The following is a 6,000-nucleotide window of genomic DNA, read 5'->3' as shown; positions in this document are numbered from 1 at the left end:
TTTCTCCATCAATGTTAATCGAGAGTTTTGCTGGATACAGTAACCTGGGCTGGCATTTGTGTTCTCTTAGGGTCTGTATAACATCAGTCCAGGATCTTCTGGCCTTCATAGTTTCTGGCGAGAAGTCTGGTGTGATTCTGATAGGTCTCCTTTTATATGTTACTTGACCTTTTTCCCTTACTGCTTTTAATATTCTTTCTTTATTTTGTGCGTTTGGTGTTTTGACAATTATGTGACGGGAGGTGTTTCTTTTCTGGTCCAATCTATTTGGAGTTCTATAGGCTTCTTGTATGTCTATGGGTATCTCTTTTTTTAGGTTAGGGAAGTTTTCTTCTATGATTTTGTTGAAGATATTTACTGGTCCTTTGAGCTGGGAGTCTTCACTCTCTTCTATACCTATTATCCTTAGGTTTGATCTTCTCATTGAGTCCTGGATTTCCTGTATGTTTTGGACCAGTAGCTTTTTCCGCTTTACATTATCTTTGACAGTTGAGTCAATGATTTCTATGGAATCTTCTGCTCCTGAGATTCTCTCTTCCATCTCTTGTATTCTGTTGGTGAAGCTTGTATCTACAACTCCTTGTCTCTTCTTTTGGTTTTCTATATCCAGGGTTGTTTCCATGTGTTCTTTCTTGATTGCTTCTATTTCCATTTTTAATTCCTTCAACTGTTTGATTGTGTTTTCCTGGAATTCTTTCAGGGATTTTTGCGATTCCTCTCTGTAGGCTTTTACTTGTTTATTAATGTTTTCCTGTGCTTCCCTAAGTGTGTTCATGTCTTTCTTGAAGTCCTCCAGCATCATGATCAAATATGATTTTGAAACTAGATCTTGCTTTTCTGGTGTGTTTGGATATTCCATGTTTGTTTTGGTGGGAGAATTGGGCTCCGATGATGGCATGTAGTCTTGGTTTCTGTTGCTTGGGTTCCTGCGCTTGCCTCTCGCCATCAGATTATCTCTAGTGTTACTTTGTTCTGCTATTTCTGACAGTGGCTAGACTGTCCTATAAGCCTGTGTGTCAGGAGTGCTGTAGACCTGTTTTCCTCTCTTTCAGTCAGTTATGGGGACAGAGTGTTCTGCTTTCGGGTGTGTAGTTTTTCCTCTCTACAGGTCTTCAGCTGTTCCTGTGGGCCTGTGTCTTGAGTTCACCAGGCAGCTTTCTTGCAGCAGAAAATTTGGTCTTACCTGTGGTCCCGAGGCTCAGGTTTGCTCGTGGGGTGCTGCCCAGGGGCTCTCTGCAGCGGCAGCAACCAGGAAGACCTGTGCCGCCCCTTCCGGGAGCTTCAGTGCACCAGGGTTCCAGATGGTCTTTGGCTTTTTCCTCTGGCGTCCGAGATGTGTGTGCAGGGAGCAGTCTCTTCTGGTTTCCCAGGCTTGTCTGCCTCTCTGAAGGTTTAGCTCTCCCTCCCACGGGATTTGGGTGCAGAGAACTGTTTATCCGGTCTGTTTCTTTCAGGTTCCGGAGGTGTCTCTGGCAGGGGTCCTGCCGCTCCTGGGCCCTCCCCCACGGGAGCCCAGAGGCCTTATACAGTTTCCTCTTGGGCCAGGGATGTGGGCAGGGGTGAGCAGTGTTGGTGGTCTCTTCTGCTCTGCAGCCTCAGGAGTGCCCACCTGACCAGGTGGTTGGGTCTCTCTCTCACCGGGTCTGGGAGCAGAGAGCTGCTGTGGGCCGGGATCCGCAGGTGTGGGACTTCCGGTAAACACAGAACGTGCCCGGTCCTAGAGAAATTCTGCTTCCGTGTGTCCCAAGCTCACCAGGCAGCTTTCTTGCAGCAGAAAATTTGGTCTTACCTGTGGTCCCGAGGCTCAGGTTCGCTCGTGGGGTGCTGCCCAGGGGCTCTCTGCAGCGGCAGCAACCAGGAAGACCTGTGCCGCCCCTTCCGGGAGCTTCAGTGCACCAGGGTTCCAGATGGTCTTTGGCTTTTTCCTCTGGCGTCCGAGATGTGTGTGCAGGGAGCAGTCTCTTCTGGTTTCCCAGGCTTGTCTGCCTCTCTGAAGGTTTAGCTCTCCCTCCCACGGGATTTGGGTGCAGAGAACTGTTTATCCGGTCTGTTTCCTTCAGGTTCCGGAGGTGTCTCTGGCAGGGGTCCTGCCGCTCCTGGGCCCTCCCCCACGGGAGCCCAGAGGCCTTATACAGTTTCCTCTTGGGCCAGGGATGTGGGCAGGGGTGAGCAGTGTTGGTGGTCTCTTCTGCTCTGCAGCCTCAGGAGTGCCCACCTGACCAGGCGGTTGGGTCTCTCTCTCACCGGGTCTGGGAGCAGAGAGCTGCTGCGGGCCGGGATCCGCAGGTGTGGGACTTCCGGTAAACACAGAACGTGCCCGGTCCTAGAGAAATTCTGCTTCCGTGTGTCCCAAGCTCACCAGGCAGCTTTCTTGCAGCAGAAAATTTGGTCTTACCTGTGGTCCCGAGGCTCAGGTTCGCTCGTGGGGTGCTGCCCAGGGGCTCTCTGCAGCGGCAGCAACCAGGAAGACCTGTGCCGCCCCTTCCGGGAGCTTCAGTGCACCAGGGTTCCAGATGGTCTTTGGCTTTTTCCTCTGGCGTCCGAGATGTGTGTGCAGGGAGCAGTCTCTTCTGGTTTCCCAGGCTTGTCTGCCTCTCTGAAGGTTTTAGCTCTCCCTCCCACGGGATTTGGGTGCAGAGAACTGTTTATCCGGTCTGTTTCCTTCAGGGTCCGGCGGTGTCTCTGGCAGGGGTCCTGCCGCTCCTGGGCCCTCCCCCACGGGAGCCCAGAGGCCTTATACAGTTTCCTCTTGGGCCAGGGATGTGGGCAGGGGTGAGCAGTGTTGGTGGTCTCTTCTGCTCTGCAGCTTCAGGAGTGCCCACCTGACCAGGCGGTTGGGTCTCTCTCTCACCGGGTCTCGACTTTCTCTTTCTTAATAGTATATATGACTTATAAAAGATGGGATGTTCCTAAAAATTAAAACCTTTTATTTAAAATTTGAATATGCTAATGCAGTTACAATACCATATAAAGTCCATGTACTCCTTTAAGAATTTAAAAAGCATGAACTTGTGCTTATCTTTTTACATTGATATTCATGAATATTTACATAGACTATTATAAAGTACAGCTCAATAACAAATATGAAACATTTCCTGTTGTCTGTACATACCACGGTCTATCTCTGTAAATAGGAATTGTGTAAAAATGTGTCATTGTAAGGATAGCACACCTAAATAAAATAACAGTATCTTAATGCAATTAATCAGTGCTTGTAAATGTATTCTTTACATCACTATTTTTTTATAATCACTTGCTTGAATTGAGAAAATATCACTATCAGTAACAAAAACTGAATTAAAGCAGCCTCTTGGTAATAAGCTTAAGTTACTGACACCGTGAGGAAAAAAAGAAAACAGTGAGAGTAGAAATAGTAAGGATCTAGTTTTGAATAGGAATGGAAGCAATGTAAGGCTGGGTAGATGGCTTAGAGGATAAAGCCCCTGCCATTTAAGTAGGAGAACCTGAGTCCAGAGTCCAACTATCCCTTTCCAAGTCCTTGCACTGGGGCACACATTTATAAATGCAGTGCCTAACAGTTGGAGGCCAGGGGACAGCAGATGTGCTGGACAGTCAATTTTCCCAAAATGGCATGTTTCAGGTTCAGTAAGACACAGAGATCCCATATCAAAAAAATTAAGTGAGGAATCAATGCAGTAAGATATCCTCACATCAAACTCTGGTCTCTGGACAGGTGAGCACACAGGTGCACCTCCCTCACAAAAACATACAAACATGCATACACACACAAACACACACATACACATGACACACATGCACACATACATTCATGAATGCACACACACATACACACAAACACACACACACATACACACACGCACGCACACACACACACACACACACACACACAAAAGCCTTCTTGAAAGCTATTATGCATTAGGCAAAGGTGGGCATTGTGGCAATCCAAAAGCCTTAAAAGAGCAAAGGTAAGCTTGGTGAGTCTTTCATAGCATTACTGACTTCCAGTTCAGGACCAGATCCTGTAGCGTCTGGTTACTGACCAACTACTTTACTTAATTTTGAATGGAGTGTGTTCTTAGTCAAAGGGTTTAGACAGACACCAAGGCAGTAGCAGCTATAAATCATCTGCTAGTCCTGAGCATTTTTCTGAAAGGTTCTGTCCCTCCCAACGTGGTATTATGCAAGCTCTTCTGCTTTCTGTCATGGGAAAGTCGTTGCACAGGCTCTCAAGTTCAGTTCAAGACAATCCTGCTAACTCAGGTTCGCAAGGATTGAAAGCATGAGTAGACACGCCAGGTTCAAATTTAATTCAATAATCGCATTGAAACTTAATATTCCTTTTGGAGAGTTCAGTTACAAACTATGGGTTTTGCATACAGTTTGACAGCACTCTAATCTCATTTATGGTACAGATTTTCCTACTGTTTGACATCCTTTCCTGAATAAAAACTCATTATGCCCCTTTGCATTATCTTTACACTCCTCTCAAATTATTGATCAGTCATATAATTAATCAATCATAAATTTAAGTGTATATCTCTTGTCCATAATTATTCATATGCATTGTTATTCCCACTCTGAAAAGCAAATGCCCTTCAAAATTTTTGATAGGAATTCTACTGAATCTGTAAGAGACATAGCTGAATATTTCCACTTTAATCCTAACTTCAAGAATTAACCACCTTTTCATATTGCTTTATTGTCAGTATATTGTAGTTTATTTACTTTGTGTGTTTTCTAACTTCTATATCTTCATATATTTTAGATCTTGTATAGTTTATATCTCGAAAACTTGTTAATTTGGAATACAAATATTTTAATAAATTTTTATTTTCTATGAATAAGTTTATATTGACTGTGAGAAGAGATAAGTTTATTTATTATTTTTAATTGTGCATATGTGAACTTGGCATGTTGGTACACACAACTCCAAGACTTGGAGGTCTGAAGCAGAGGGGAGGCAGTTCAAGACCAGCCTGGGTTAAATCAAGGCCTTCAAAATAAAAAAAAACTCTGCAGGTGATTCTTTCATAATTTACTTCTTTAAAATTCACAGAAAGATATGGGATAGAAGATAGGGTGAACGTTGTTGTCTTACTCCTGACTATTGGAGGAAAACTTTCAATGTTTGATTTTTTTTTCAACACTGACCTGAAAATTGTGAGCTACTCACAGATGCCGCTTATTATGTTGAGAAACCTCACTCTATTCTTGTGTTTTTATGAAAGGAAATTAATTTGATCAGTTTTTCTGTAGCTAAAAGATAATATTGTAATTTTATTCTTTAGAAAAACATGATATGCTGAAGTTCTCTCATCTACTGAACCATCTTTGAATTCCCATTCAAAGTATACTATAATATACTGGGTCACAATGTATTCTTCCTCCTCTATGTAGCTGAATTTCTCAGAGTATTGTTTTTGTTTAAGCGTGCACGTGTGTGTGTGTGTGTGTGTGTGTGTGTGTGTGTGTGTGTGTGTGTGTGTGTGATCAGTGCTGAGTTTTTACTACTGCTGTCTTATTCTACTGTAGTTCTCAAAGCACTATTACCCTTATGGAATGAAACAAGGATTAACTTATCTTTTTACAGTTTTGAAAAATGAACTGAGAAATAGGTGTTAATTTTTGAAACAATCATGACAAATACACACTTTATAATATTTCAAAAATTAACCTTTAACAGTGAGTTTAGGCTAGTATGTCAACTATTTATTTGTTATGATGCCATGCAAGTTTTATGTTTTCCCCATGAAGTATTTCTTTTTTTTTACTATTTATTTATTTTTATTAATTGATTTTGTTGCTTGACAATTTCATGCATGCAAATAATGTAACGTCATCACTCTCTCGTTCTTACCCTCTCTGACCTTCTTACTGCCTCTTCTGCTCATCCACACCAGTCCCTTTTCCAGATTCTTGGTTTTTGGTTTTGTGACTCATTTAGTTTAATCAGGGCCATCTGCGTAGTCATTGTGTTGGAAGTGTCATCGGCACCTGGTGGGGTCATCTATGGGTTCA

The sequence above is a fragment of the Rattus norvegicus genome, chromosome 11, assembly GCF_036323735.1.
Source record: "Rattus norvegicus strain BN/NHsdMcwi chromosome 11, GRCr8, whole genome shotgun sequence".
In the NCBI taxonomy this organism is placed as follows: Eukaryota; Metazoa; Chordata; class Mammalia; order Rodentia; family Muridae; genus Rattus; species Rattus norvegicus.
Note: the sequence above shows the minus strand (reverse complement) of the source record.